Source organism: Gossypium hirsutum, chromosome A06 (genome assembly GCF_007990345.1).
Source record: "Gossypium hirsutum isolate 1008001.06 chromosome A06, Gossypium_hirsutum_v2.1, whole genome shotgun sequence".
NCBI classification, from domain to species: domain Eukaryota; kingdom Viridiplantae; phylum Streptophyta; class Magnoliopsida; order Malvales; family Malvaceae; genus Gossypium; species Gossypium hirsutum.
In genome coordinates this window covers 118,509,489-118,526,653 of record NC_053429.1, presented here as the reverse complement: position 1 = coordinate 118,526,653, position 17,165 = coordinate 118,509,489, and positions in this window count along the sequence as shown.

Genomic DNA, 17,165 nt, shown 5'->3' with positions numbered 1-17,165 from the left:
AACCTTTATCAGTCAGCTCTTGCAACTGTACTTTCAATTCTTTTAATTCGGTCGGTGCCATACGGTACGGAGCTATCGATATGGGAGTCGTCCCTGGTACTAACTCAATACCAAACTCTACCTCTCGAATAGGTGGCAAACCCGGTAATTCTTCGGGAAACACGTCTGAATACTCACACACTACTGGTACGGATTCAATCTTCTTTTCGGTCACTTTACTATCAAGAACAAATGCAAGGTAAGCTTCACAACCCCTTCTCACATACTTCTGAGCCGACATCGAGGATATTATTACTGATAAACCATTCAGATCATTAGATTCGATCCGAATAATCTCATCATTCTGACACCGTAGATCAATAGTTTTCCGTTTGCAGTTTACAATAGCATCATGCAGAGTTAACCAATCCATACCCAGAATTATATCGAACTCGTCGAATGGTAACAACATCAAATCAGCTGGAAAACATAAATCTCGAATCATCAACGGACAATTCTTGCACACTTTGTCAACCAAAACACACCGGCCCAGGGGGTTCGATACTTTAATTACAAACTCAGTAGACTCAACAGGCAAAGTCTTACTGAATACTAAAGTCTCACACACATAAGAATGAGTCAAACCAGGATCAATCAATGCAATAACATTAGTATCATAAAGAGTGAAAGTACCAGTAATAACATCTGGAGAAGAAGCCTCCTCTCGAGCACGGATGGCATAAGCTCTAGCAGGTGCACGGGCCTCAGATCGAATTGCTGTGTCCCTGGTTCCTCTCTGACTACCACTTACATTACTCAATTGTCTCGGCGGTCTACCTCGGACCGGCACATTACTCGGTCTGGTATCCTGCACAGTGTTTTGCTCAGCTACCATCGGACACTCTCGAATGAAATGATCTTTTGAACCACACTTGAAGCAAGACCGATCATGGAATCTGCAATCCCCAGGATGCCATTTCCCACAATGCTTGCACTCTGATCTATTTTGTCGAACACTACCAACGCTAGCAACTGAAGTAGCTCGTGAACTCACAGGGGGTCGATCTCGATCATACTTAGGAAACCCTGCAGTAGCTTTAGATTGGCTATGATCCTCTCTGAATTTCCTTGAGGTCGACTAAATGATTTACTGAATGATCTTTTACGAGAATCTCGAGCTTCATAGTCAGCTTTCCTCTTCTCTTTCCCGAGCTCCTCAGCTTTACAAGCTCGTTCAACAAGTACTACGAACTCTTTTATCTCAAGTATACCAACTAACATTTTAATATCTTCATTCAACCCATCTTCAAATCTTCTACACATGATAGCTTCAGTTGAAACACACTCTCGAGCATATCTACTAAGTCTCACAAATTTCCGCTCATATTCTGTCACTGTCATACGACCCTGTTTCAGTTCAAGAAATTCCTTACGTTTCTGATCAATGAATCTCTGGCTGATGTATTTCTTACGAAACTCAGTCTGAAAGAATTCCCAGGTCACTCGCTCTTTCGGAACCACCGATACTAGTGTATTCCACCAGTGATATGCAGTGTCCCGTAGCAAAGATATGGCACATTTCAAGCACTCATCAGGGGTGCAAGACAACTCATCAAACACTCGAATAGTATTATCAAGCCAGAATTCAGCTCGCTCAGCATCATCATCATCAGTAGCTCTGAACTCTTCGGCCCCGTGTTTTCGAATTTTGTCAACCGGAGGCTTAAGTAATCTCATCGGATCACTTACTTGGGGTATAACAGGAATCGAAGATGGATTAGTCGGGGGTGGAGGTTGTTGTGTAACCGGATTAGTTCGGACATAATGAGTAAACCAGTCATTCATCATTTGGTAGAAGGCTTGTTTAGCCTCTCCCTCCTGGTTACTCGAGATTGGTCGAGAATCTACTGGCTCTGTCCCTTGCGCGGGAGCAGGCGCTATACTCTCAACATCATCAGCTACGGCTCGTTCGGGATCCATTACTATACGAAAACACATTTTTAGACGTCAGCAGTCATCACACTATCTCGATATAAAAATATGGCATGTATAGCTAGACTCATACACGCTACGCTAGTTCCGAGAATCGACTAAACCGTAGCCCTGATACCAATAAAATCTAACACCCCTAACCCGTCTCCGTCGCCGAATCAGGGTTACGAGGCATTACGAAACCAAGCTCACATAAACATAACTTTAATATCTAATTCCAAATGCAAGTCCAATTCATGAACATATATAATCAAATTCAAGCATGGAAGTTAAACTCTTTTCGCATTGCTATTTACACAATAGGATTCAAAATTATCCAAAACATTATCAAGCCTATACATGCCATAAGATCGAGTTCAAATATTTAACAAAATACCAAAAGAAGTCGATAGTGTGATGGACTGTGCTGATGATCCCCGAGCTCGTAACTCGTCTCCAAATCTATAAAAACGAATGAACGAAAGCAAACGAAGTAAGCTTTTATAGCTTAGTAAGTCTCCAGCATAACTAAATGTATAATTATAAACACATAATTATTATAACCTTTTTAATCTATTCTACTGAAATTTCAACTAACACAACCAACTAACATTCATACATTATTCTACTCAGACCATTTCATTTATAGTCAGATATGTATACCTGTCGGATGAATTCAGTTTAACATATATATTATACAAAACAACATTACAATTGAATGTATACCACCGAGCATATATATACATATTATATACATATCAAACCGATTGTATATGTACACTCATGGTAAGTTCTAAATCAATTCAAATCTAACACAAATATATATACATCAATCACATCTTATATTTGTTTGTATATAAATATACTCATTACGAATTTATACCTGAATACCTAGGTAACACATACATTCGAAATACACATATATATATATCTCAAATGCATACATGATTAATTATCAAACACATAGGCTCAACATATATATGTTTAACTACCACATATCACCATATGCATTTATAAATTCAGCAATCACATATATCTAATGTACATATGTATTCATTGATTTCATATAATCACAAATCATAGATATATCCATTGTATATTCTAACACAATTTAAACAGATTCACCGGCATTTTGCCTGCTAGGCTTAAAGCCTGATTCAGTACACCGGCACTTAGCCTGCTAGACATATAGTCTGAAATGTATCACCGGCATTAAGCCTGCTAGACATATAGTCTGAAATGTATCACCGGCATTAAGCCTGCTAGACTTAAAGTCTGAAATGTATCACCGGCATTAAGCCTGCTAGACTTAAAGTCTGAATTACTTCACCGGCATTAAGCCTGCTAGACGTAACGTCTGTATTACATTCAATCACTTTATAATAATTCAAACTAACAATTTCATATCCTCACTACCATTCAAAAACTTTTACGTGAATATACATACAAAATCGAAACTTTCACATACATATATAATTCCATACCAAATTTCGATTCAAGAATTTATACATGTGCATTTATACATATTCGAATCTACCATATGAATGTATAATTTCATACTCAATTTCAAAACAAAAACTTGTACATATATAAATGCACAATCAATCCTTGCATACTTATATAATGACATAACTAAATTCAATACACAACACATGCATGTATATTTGCATGCTTATTCGACTTTATATATATATATATACATACTTATATAATCATTCAAACCATATATATATATATACCTATATCTTATACATACCTTTGATTAATCCAATAATTTATACAAGATCATACTTGTATATTCGAACATGTTATATACAATATCTATAGTCCAAAGTTTATTCAACTATTATACTTTAAATTATAGCTCAATCATAAGATAAAATTAGTATGCATGTATAAATATTAACTTAATAACTTTTAGTTGCTAATAGACTTACCTCAGATATCAGCAAACACGATCGACTATTCGATTACCTTCGATTTCCCCCGATCCAAATTCGTTTTCTTCGTTCCTTGATCTAAACATAGTCAAATTTAACCCTTTTATTCATCAAATCATTCAATTTTATCCAAAAACACTTAAATGGGCAAATTACCATTTTGCCCCAGACATTTTACACTTTTTACAATTTAGTCCCTATTGCATAAAACACAAAATACACAAAATCTCACAACACTATAGTTAGGCCGAATCTTCCTTGTATTCATACAAGTCCATACATTTCATTTATTTCACATTTTAGTCCCTCAAAAATTTATTTTCACAATCTAGCCCTAAATACTCAAATTCATCAAAAATCCCAAGACAAAACATGTTAATCTAAGACATATCTTTCATTATTCATCATCAAACATCACAAAACACAAACATTCATCAATGGCATAACTCAAGATATTCATCAAAATCAGAAATTCAAGCATGGGTCAGGTAGTATTCAAAGCAACGATCTCAAAAACGTAAAAATCATCAAAAACCGAAACCAAACATACCTTAAATCAAGCATCAAAGATGGCCGAATAGCTTGGTTGTTCTTCTTTTATTTTCTTTTCTTAGTTTCGAATAGATGGTAAGGAAATAAAAGATGATGGTGGTCTTTATTTGTTTAAATTATAATATTATAATATACTATATATTATAACATTTGTAATTAATATAAAAACTATATATATTATACACATAATGCGGCCCACTATTCTTTTTAATGGTTAAATTGCAAAACTAAACCTCCATATTAAAAGAACAACCACTACTCAGCCCCTTTTAAAAATAACCAATAAATTTTTATTTTACGCGATTTAATCCTTTTTATTTAATCGGACACTCAAACGGCGAAATTAAAGCACGAAATTTTTACACTAGTAAATTCACACATAATAATCACAAAAAATAATATAAAAATATTTTTTTTTTCAGACTCAGATTTGTGGTCCCGAAACCACTGTTCCGATTAGGGTCAAAACCGGGTTGTTACATTAAATCTATATTTTTAAGTTAGAAGTGGAAAAGGACAAAATTATGGAGTTAATTATTGATTTTGAGCAATAGGGAACAAATTGTGAAAAATTTGAAATTAAAGGGTGGAATTGAAAATTTGGAGTTAAATTTAGATTACAATGGAATTAGTATAAAAGTTCGATGTTAGATGTGGATATTAAATTAGTCTCGATTTAGGGACTAAATTAAGGATTAAGCAAATGTAGTATAAAAATTGAAATTTAATGAGAATTGAGCTGTGTATTATTAATCTATTTTAATTATTTTATTCCGTAGCGAACATCATTCCGGAGTCCACGAGTAAGAATGGGAAAGACAAGGTTGACGTCGAGTAGCTTGGAATAAATGGTCTGTGTTTCTATAATCCGAACTAAATTATGAATTATTGCATATTGAGTTGCTTGTGTATGGTAAGTAATTGAGGTGAGAACTCTTGTACATTTGGGCTAAATTGAATCAAATGAAGATTAAAATGACTCAATCATGAATATCGAGAAATGTGGTATTTTTATGATTGTTGAATTGAATACATGTATTGAGAAAATGTGGTTGCTATCAAATTGAATATGTGCTTATATGTGATAATATACATTTATGAAATTGAGACATTGGTTGTATTGAAAAGTAAAATGAAACCCTATTAACTGTTTCGAGCTAAGTCGGATATAAATGGCATGTCATAGAATAGGAAAAGTATAGAAATTACTTTAACTTCAAGTCGATGAGACACCGAGTGTCAATTTCGGTTTAACCGATGAGACACTAGTGTCAACTTATTATAGCGCTGAGTGCAATTATTTGCTTTGGATTTATCCGATGAGGCACTATGTGCCAAACTAGTGTGTTGGTTGGATCTATGTATCTGACCAAGTCTGAGTCATGTTAATATGGAAAATAAATTATACAAATCGATGTGTTTGATATTGAAATGGCAAAGGATGAGAAATGGAGAGATGTGAAACGGAATATGAAATGGTAGATTTTGTTATGAATATTGATGAATTATGAGTACTGAATTCATGAATTTGAAATGGAGATGAATTATGTCATTATATGAATTGATTTATCAAATGCCTTATGAAATGTTATTATCATGTATTAGAACTTGCAAGATTTATTAGATGTGAACAAAGAATAAGTAAATTAGTATTATTCACAAAGAATAAGTAAATTATATTATTCACATGATATACTATATAACATTACTTATTTGCATTTTTACATCTTAATTATTTATATCAAGTTTTAATTGTTCGGATTAAAGAAATACCACTAAGTTATACTCAGCGTACGATTTTGTTTTTCGTGTTCAAGTTAGGTATTTTTCAATGAATCGTCAACTCTGCATCCAACAACGATCCCGTTTTCAAGTTGTGGTGATGTTCTATTTTGTTATGGCATGTACCTAGGTGGTCCTTTGGTTGATGGTTATTTTGTTAATGGGATGATATTTTGAGTTCCAAGTGTAATGGTATTTATATGTTCTTATGGTTGAGGTTGAAGCTATACCTTGGTATGTTAGTCAAACTTGATGTTTTGCATATGTTTAGCTTTAAACTTGGTAGCCTAATCAGCTAGAATATTAGCTCAATTATGATAATTTGGTATGAATAAGTGTTTGAAAGGTTGACATCTTATACTAATGTGTTTGAAAATATAACATGTGGTACTAATAATGATACATTGGTTAGGCACTTAAGATGGATGATTTTGTGTGTTTTGAGCACATTTAGCAGTGATTTGAATAGGTTAAATGGTAGATAAATGGGTTGCTTAGTGTCCAAGTAAACACGATTTGGTAAACTTGTGTTTGAAGGTACATTTAGGTACATACGGTTTGTCACACGGCCGTGTGTCTTGTTAATTTAAGTACAGGTTTTACACGGCCTGTAACACGGTCGTGTGACCCAAGTCAGTGAGTTACATGGATAGAGACACGGGTTGGGACACGACCATGTGCCCCAACATCAAATGTCACACGATCGTGTGATCCCTATTTTTAAGTTTCTTTGAAAATTTTCCCTAAACTTTCTGAATTGTTTCAATTTATCCCTTGTTTGTCTTCAGACTATTTTGAAGGTTTCGTAAATTCGTTTTAAGAGTTGTAAGAGTATTTTTATTCTGATTTTAAATGAAGTAGTGAACCTAAATTAGGTGAAGTAGGTTATTCTACTAATATCATTGATGATAGTAGGCAGAGTTTAATCTAATGCACTAATGCGAATAATCAGAATGGTATTGTTGCGAACCTAACTTCTAACCTTCAAGAGGGGATAAATAGTGATAAGAGGGTAGTTTGTGTAAAACCATGCTTAACATCAGTTCTTATTCTTAGTTGTTCAAGTTAATGAAATGGGAACATTAATTAAGTATGTCCTGATTTCTATATAATAATGAATGATAATAGTTAGCTTGCATAATTGCTTATGTTGAAATTAAATGTTCTAATTGTTTCCGTGATCCTAATCCAATGATGGAGGTACGTGTAACACCCCAAACTCGGCCTAGACATTATGGCTGAGTCTAGCGATATCACATGGAAATGAATTTTGAAAATTAATTTATTACGATAAAATTGTGTTCGTTTATTACTCCTATTGATTCCAGAAATCACCTACTCTTCTAGTCGATTGTTTTAAAACATAATTCGTTCCAGAAGCTTTAGAAACCATTTATTTTATGAAAAATTGAGTTAATTAAGTAAATCCGACCATTTTAAAAAACCCCTTTGTTTTAGAGAAAACCGTTTAAGAGATCGAGAGTTTAGAAAATACTTTAGCTTTTTGAAAAGAACCGAATTTTTCATACGACTAGCAGTTATAAATAAATAAAACCCAAGTTTTATGCAAAAGTCCCAAAGAGTTCACAAATTACATTCCAATAATAATAAAACTATTAACGAAAGTACGCAATTTAAAAAATGTGTGGCCACCGTCGAGTCCTCCGTCGCACCGACCCATCTAGGTCTGGAGATTACCTGTGCACATTGAACAGAAGGGGTGAATTTAAGTAAACTCAGTCTGTAATCCCACAAAAAACAAACAATAGCAAATCACAGTGCACAGTTAAAACAGTCCTGGGCCTAAACACTTTTCAGTATCAGTAACAATTTGTGCCTTAGCCCATCCCAGTACAATATCAAATATGTAGTGGGGCTCTAGCCCATCACAGTATCAGTGGCAGTCATGCAGTATTCAGTAACAAAGTCCTACCTAACCAGCCTCTACACACCATCCCCGCCCAACCCTACACTTCATATGGGGATTAAATCAACCCACCCATCCCTACACTCCAAGTAGTACCGAATGCGGCACAAAACAGTAGTTTGCAGCAGAGCTACCAGTATATTAAGCTTAAGAGCCTTTCAGTACACTTCCTCCAAATAATATCAACCCACCCCAATGCAATGCAACAAATAATGGAATGTCATGCTATCACAGGTCTATCAGATATACATACAGTTCAGTATTCATGCTTATATATAACATGCTCAGTACATAACTCGCATAATCAATTTCACACAGATAAGGGTCTAAATGGTGCTTACCGACCCTACGGAAGGTTCACAGTCGACTTGGGTGACCCGTGCAACCGTAACAAACATTTCAGTAAAAATGGGCTCACACGCCCATGTGGCCTGCCCGTGTGGCCTACACGGCCCAAATTTGCCTTGGCCGTGTGGATCACACGGCCTAGCCCAAAATTCTACACACCCATGTGGTTTTCTCGTGTGGACCCACACGCCCGTGTAGCCCACACGGCCGTGTCTTATGCACACGGCTTGGCCTCATCGATCACACGCCCGTATTAGGGCACACAGCCTACCACACGGGTGACCACACACCCGTGTGGCATCGACAGTGAGGTTTTTGGCTTTCGTCGAAACCTCATTTTCTGCGTAATCGAGTACATAGCTATATTGTTCCCGATGCAAAAGCTACTCCCAAGTACTCCATGGCCTAAAATTGAAATATCAATATCAATTTTAGCGATTTTTCAAGCGAACTCGATAATTAAAAACGAATAAAAATCGACTTACCACCAACAATAGCTCCCCAGAAATGATACCAAGACATGATATACGCGATTTATCACCCACAGCCTCCTCCTACGCCATTCACAGAAGGATAAACGCATTACTAAGTAATCAATATCAACCACGACGGAAGAGACCAAGCAGACTTACCAAACCTGAATCAAAATACACCTCTATTGAACGGTTTAAACTTACCTTTGGTCAAACCATCGCGATTATCACGAATCAAGAATCTCTAGCAATCAATTATGAGTCCTTAAATCTTCCCGAAACTGACATTAACGAACTCTTGTTAATCGCCAACTTAAAAACAACGAATAGAAACTCCGTCAAACAGAAACTTATCGAAAAGGGGGAGAGAACCATTGTACAGGAACGAAGCAAAATAAAAACCGAAAAGGGGTAGAGAAGAAAGGTAAAATTTCGGCAGGGAAAAGATGAGGAAAAACGTCAAAAATTTCCTTCAGTAAGAGGGAGAAAATTGAATTTGAGAAAGGAATAATGGTTAAACTAAAACACTAACCCAATCCCTTAATTCGCTTCACACACATCCCACTACGCATCCACTACTCGGCATTTTAGTTTAGTTCAAACTCCTACACGACACAAATAGCAATAATAACTCTCTTGCACGTACAAGGATTCGAACTCAAGACCACCAGCATACCAACACTCTACTTAACAACTAGACTAGTAGGCCCATTCTGATATAAGCTTATCAACAATTTAATAAAACCCTATTGACCAAAGATTGGGCTTAAATCATAAAAATATCAAAATTTTCCCAAGTAATGGCTTGAACTTGGAACCTCCCACACACACCCAGAACACTTAACCACTCAAGCAGACGGATATTTGTGTCACACATTCGCAAAAACAAAAAATTTAAATTTTAGGGCGTTACAGTGGGTTAGGGGTGTTCCATCATTTGCATCCTCGATTATTGTGACCTATATTCTGGTAAAGACCTCAGGACTTTTCTCACCATTTTTACATCAAAAAAGCATTCACTAAGGCAAAAGCTCTCATTAGAATTATCACATAATCTTGCATAAAATTCAAAAATAGACTCATTTTCATGCATTATTAAATTTACAAACCTACTTGTTAAAATTTGAAGTTTTAACATGTCTAGGACATCACTTCTTTTATGTTGGTTTTGTAATATTATCCACGTCTCTTTAGCATATTCACACACAAAAATAACTTTAAGTTGATTCAAGTCAACTTCACTGATAAGCTATAAAAGTAACATATTTTAACCCCATTCTTAATACATTTTTGGATGATTAATTATGAAAATTAGTGAATTTGATGCTGTTAATCCTTTAAATTCATGTTTCTATACTCAAGAGAGCATTTGAGAGTGAAAGGAGTGAAAAATGAGCCAAAATCAGACAAATAGAGTTATTTTCAAGAGTCACATGGGCTGGACACACGCCCGTGTGCTAGCCCATGTCGGCTTCGCACCTTGCTTCCCAAACACGTGAAAAAACACATTTTTAGGCTTTCTGAGCATTCTAAAATCTATAAATACCAATTAGAAGAAGACATAAGGGGGCCATCAGGGAAGATCGAAGAAAACACTTAAAGAACACCATCAGAGCCAGCTCAGAAACGGATCTCGATCAAAATAAAAAATCTCCTTTTAATTTTTTTGAAGTTTTTATGAGTTTCTTTATATCTTGTAGTTATTCTGACTTTGAGATGTTTTCATTCAGGATTATGAACTAATTCCCTTGATACCTAGGGAGGATGAAACCTATGATGAATCATTTTATTTAATGTTTGCTTTTACGTGATAAATACTTGATTCTTGTTCTCAATTATGTATGCTTATTTCTTTTTTTAATATTTCTAGGATATTAATTCATGTTTAATGTGCTTATTTCAGTGGAGGAAACGTCCTTATTTAAGAGTATATCTAGCATTATTGAGTAGAGTTGTATACAATCCTAGAAATAGGACGACATAAATCTACCAGATTAGAGTCGAATCTAATAAGGGAATCCATAGATCGAGTTAATGCAACGATAAGGGTTTTAATTAGAAAGAGATTTCAATTAACCAACCTAGAGTCAGTTGTTCTTACTCTCGAAAGAGATATTAACATAATTTAGGGATTTCTACGGATCAAGACACAAGTGAATAAATGATTTAATTCAGATTCATAATAATAGGTGAAGTCTAGGTGGATTTTTTCCTGGGTTTTGTCTATCTCATTGGTTAATATTCAATTATTTCCTTGATTCATTCTCTATTGCGTTCTTAGTTAAATTAGTTTAGTAAATTTAAATTAAAACACATCACTCCAAATTATCGACTAAATAATAGAAAAACAATAATTACTAATACTTTTAGTCCTCATGGATACGATATTTTCTACTCACCATAGCTATACTATTGTTCGATAGGTTCACTTGCCTTTGTCGTATTTATAGTTAGTTTAGTGACCATCATCCACTGAAAATGACATTTAGACCTTATGAATTTCCATTTTCAACCCTTCTTTATTTGGTAGTGTATTTGTTTTTTTCTTTAGGACATGTGGTGCTATTAGCAATAAGCACAATAGGCCTAATCCACCCATCTTCAATAGCTTCCAAGGTTGCTTCATTGATAAACACAATGAAAGCCATCATATGTGCTTTTCAATATGCATAGTTTTTTGAACCAAGCAGCAATGGGGGTTAAGTAATTGAACTACCTTCCTTTATGGATTCTATGGTTGCAAATTGAAAACAATATCACCTTTAAGCAACTCTTGAAGCTTTCTCTGATACTAATTGAAAAAACACATGATCTGCCAAATGTCCCAATTTGATGTCTCAACTAATATTGCAATAAAAGTTTGAATAAGATTATTTAACAACCAAATTATAAAACAAGAGTTAGGCAAAGAGAGAAATTAACATACAATGTTTGTTAATGCAGTCCAGATTCACCAATCTTACTCTGCGGAGGCTTGCTCAGTGAATGATTTTATTAAACAATAAATCCAAAACCCTATTAGCTAAAGCTCAATCTGCCCTTAGACAATAGATAATTGCAACCCCAACAAAGTACCCTAATGTTAAAACCATTCACCCCAAATAACCTCACTTACAATAAGATTTACTCTCCAATAAAATGTCCAACACAATAGTGCAAAAATGCAAAGTAAAAGATTAATAAAACACTCAACAAAAGCATTGAAGATACATAAGTGTGTGGTAATATAGCCTATTTGTAGGTTAAGAATCAACAGCTTCTCCAAGTAATTTTAATGAGATAATTTAATATATTGATTTGAGATAATTATCCATACAATCTTCTCTTTTAATTTTAAAAAAATACATCCTCTTCAAGCAAACCTGATCAGCTTTATATCCAAGGAAAATAAATTGATTTTAGTCTTAATAGATAATGATAAGGTTTGCATTCAATCAACTTCTCTTCTCTTTTTCCATTCAAAATTAAATCCACCAACCAAGAGAAAGATAATTGCAACTTCAATCTAAGAATTATTTTCTCATAAAAAAGCTAAACAAGATAAACCAAGTAAAAGATGTCAAAAAAAAAAACTACTGCACTTTAACTGTCAACATGTTGTAAGTGTTGTTTGAACAATGAATGAAACATGCTCGTGCAAATATTTGCAAATAATAAATAGCAGTGATTTGGATATTTGAGAATATTTAATTTTTTAAATTTGAATATTTATTTACTTATATTTATGTTCGGCTATGGCAAAACTAGCCTAAAGTAATAAAATAATTTATCAAGATTTTGTCTTTGTACTTTAAAAAAATTGAGAATTTAAATTAGTTGTTGATAAACACATGAAATTTGAACTTTTGATTTTTACCAATTTATTACATATAAATTGTTTAATTTCTTTTTCTAATTTATTGCATATAATTTATTTAATTGTTGACTTAGGTCAACAATTTATGATAAGGTTTTACAATATTATCCAAGCCAGAAGTTAGTCATATGTTGGTAAGTATATGAATTTGAACGGCAGTAAATTATTATTATTTTGGATAAATGTAACACCCGTCACATGTATCCAACACCGGGACAGGGCTCGAGGCATTATCAGACTGAAACCTTCATAAACATACAAAATTCGGGTCACCAAATTTCGCCCAAAATTAAAACTTTTAGAACATATGCATATCTTCCCTTATATAGGCCATCGAGGCCTACATTAGGGTGGTTCGGGAAAAAACTAAAAACATTCGGTAAACTTTGGGCAACTTAATAAATTTCTAGCTTTGGAGTGTCACACGTCCGTCTAAGTGGGCTGTGTGGACTCACACGCTCGTGTGACGTGGGGCACGCCTATGTCCTTAGCCTGTGGGAAACACTGACTTTTAAACACGGCCATGACACATGCCCATGCTGCCTGTCCGTGTACAATACTGACTTTGGGACACGGCTATGGCACACGCCCGTGTGACCTACCCGTGTCCTGTACTAACTTAAAATTAAACATCCCTGTTCAGGGCATTAACAACTTATTACCATATCACACAGTTATTCTATGGCCATGACCACCTTGAATGGTCCTAAGGCATTCACCATGTACATATGCCATATACTTCTTATACATAGTGAACAAGCATAATCACATACCCACATCACAAGACATTTACACATATCATGGATGAATAAGCTTACAAGCCAAAATCATTATAAGCCACATCTCTTGGCTACATACAACAAATCATTATAAGCCAATACATTTGGCTAATCACAACAACATCGAGCATAGAAAAACTAAGTCCTTACACATGCCACTCACTTGAACACGTTCAACATATACATGTCAATACTCCAAGGGTAAAGGCTCGATAGTGTGATGCTGCCTCCGACGATCTCCAACCCCGAGCTGACCTGTCAAAACCAAAAAGATGGAAAGGGGGAGTAAGCTTTACACTTAGTAAGTCCATATGAAAATAATAAGCATTATAATAACATGTTTCCTTAGGTAATAGAACTATAATTAGGCTTTTATTCATATTCTGGTCAAGATGTCTACTCGAGTCATGGTCGATAAATTATTTATAACTTGAGCTATGGAACTCCAAATTAATATCCTTTAATTTTCACAGAAACTAGACTCGTATCTCTTCTTATCATAAAATTTTCAGAATTTTTGGTCTAGCCAATAAGTACATTTTATTACTCAAAGTCTCCTCTGTTTCGCTGTTTGACAGCTTTGACCTATCTTCACTAAAATTTATTTATCTCCTAGTACGAGACTTGGATAATGTTCTCGTATCTTTTTCCTAAAATTAGACTCATTACGGATTTCATTCATATGAATTTTAACTCATAATTATTTTTGTATAATTTATGGTTATTTTCGAAAGTTGAGTCAGGGGAGTCTAAAATCACTTTGACTCTATCTCATAAGAATTCAAATATCTCATGATACAGAATTCTTTTGCTCACACCGTTTGCTTTATGTGAAACTAGACTCATTAAGCTTTAATTTCATGTTTTATTCAGTCTTTAATTCAATTTCCACAACTTTTAGTGGATTTTCAAAGTCAAACCAATGCTGCTGTACCAAATCTGTCCTAGTGCAACAAGATAATAACCATCACAATTTGTCATAGAAATTATTCTCATAAATATCATTCATTCATTTGCACCATTGTCATAAGTCCATTTGATTTCACATGTCAAGTACGTGTTCATGGGTTTCGGGTACTTACCTGTGCTATCATTTAACACCGCACTCGTCCAAACATGACAACTCACATGCGTCATAATATTATCATATAACATACATTAAGTATCATGGCAAGAGCCTTTTATTTCATTTCTCATACTAATCTCGTTGAATTTCTCGAAATCTCAATGGATATTTCATTCACTGTCAATTCATACAAGTGATCATTTCATATACACACTCCCGCGAACCTCACATCTAACGGCGGGATTACCAGTTCAGGCTAAATCTCCTATAATATAAACTTATAGAGTGATGTCGGGATTACCAGTCCAGGCTAAATCCCTTGTAACAACAAGCACTCTCAATGAGCTCGGATCTGAATTACCAGTCCAGGCTAAATTCAAACCCCAATCGGATTACCCGTCCAGGCTAAATCCTTAATGCACACATATTCTTTGGGAGGCTTGATCACTTAAGGAACACTCGTCCGGGCTAGATCCTTTCTATATTTGAGATCAACGGATTACCCATCCGGGCTAGATCCTTTCTATATTTGAGATCAACGGATTACCCATCCGGGCTAAATCCTTTTCTACAACACATGCAGGATCTCAATTCATGTAAGCCATGGTTTATCCATCGAATTTCTCTTTTTATTCAACCGTGATTTTTCTCTTTTCATCAAGTATCTCATTATGCATAGTTGCTCATGCCATGTACATCCAATTCAACACATTTCCATGTTTATTTAGACATTAGTCCATAAGATAAACATGGTATTACATATAATTATAATTTGGCATTTGTTACAATATATAATCTTCATATAAACTAAATAAATATCCATCACGCAATGTTAACACATCAATTTAAGTTCAAGTATGAACAATAATATTATTGCATTATCATTGACATATGAACTTACCTCGGTTTCGAGTACGACTATTTATTTCGAGTTTGTGCTTAACCTTGTTCAACCTCGTTCTAAGTCTGAATCTTATTTTCCTTGATCTATAATATCACATTTAGCCTACTACTTAGTCACATTATTCATAGGGGGTCCAAAAATCATATTTTTACAAATTGTATTTTGACCCCTAAACTTTTGCATATTTGCACTTTTGCCCCAATGCTCGAAAATTAAACTTCATCCTATTTTCTAATGTTTTATGACATGCTGGTCATTTTTTATAACTATGAAATCCCCCAATTTCCACTAAATCGCCCATTTATGACCAATTTTACAACTTTTACAAAACGGTCCTTTCGGACGTTTTCATCGAAAACCGCTTATTAAAAGTCGTTTATTAAACACCCAACACTCATTTTCTACCCTTAGAAATCAAAATGCATGCATATTACTCATGGGTAAATTTTTAAACACAAACTCTAACTCAAAATAATGGTAGAAATAGCTAAAACATGTTAACAAGATTTCAAAAATATAAAGAACTTTAAACACGGGGCTCGGGATCACTTACAAATGAGCTTGGAAGCTTGAACCAAACCCTAACCATGGCTTCCATGGGGGTTTCGGCTGGTACATGGAGAAGATAACCAAATTTTGGCTATTTTGGCTTTTTTAATTCTTTTAATTATTAGTTTACCAAAATGCCCCTAACTTAAAAATATTTTATTACACCCATTTCATGTCTATTTTTTTCCAAAAATTAATTAATGGTCTAATTACCATTTAAGGACTTCCCATTTAAAATTTCATAACAATTAGACACCTCTAACATGTAGAACTCAACTTTTTCACTTTTTACAATTTAGTCCTTTTGACCAAATTGAGTGCCCAAACGTCGAAATTTTCAAACGAAATTTTCAAAAAATCATTCTGTGAAATCGTAGACCATAAAAATATAATAAAAATAAATTTTCTTTCTTCGGATTTGTTCTCCCGAAACCACTGTTCCGACTAGGCCCTAATTCGGGATGTTACAATAAACTACATACAGGGTCACTAAACTATTAATAAGTTTATGTTTTAGTCACTCAACTTTAAAAATTTACAAAATGGTCACTACACTATTTGAAAATTTTCATTCAAGTCATTAGGATATTAAAATTGTTGTTGTATGGCCTTCTATGTTCGCAACGCCTGAACAATTGAAACCATTCCTTCCTCTTCTCTTCTACAATTCAATTTTTTTTTATGAAACAACTTTGAACACCATAAATATACAAACCAAAATTCAAACAATTTTTTCTCTAATCTCTGACATTAATCGACTTTAATCTAAATTATGTTCTTCTACTCATTGATGAGTATTGATTCATTGTACCAATCGTCGAATTGTCGCTTGGAGTTCGCTAATTGGAGCCTTTTTTAAAAAAAATTAATATCCCAATAAATTAAATAAAAACTTTTAAATAGTTTAGTGACTTATATAAAAACTTTCAAATAGTTCAATGATCATTTTGTAATTTTCTGAAGTTGAGTGACCGAAATGTAAACTTACTAATAGTTTAATAACCTTAGGTGTAGTTTATTTTTTCCCGTAATTCATTGC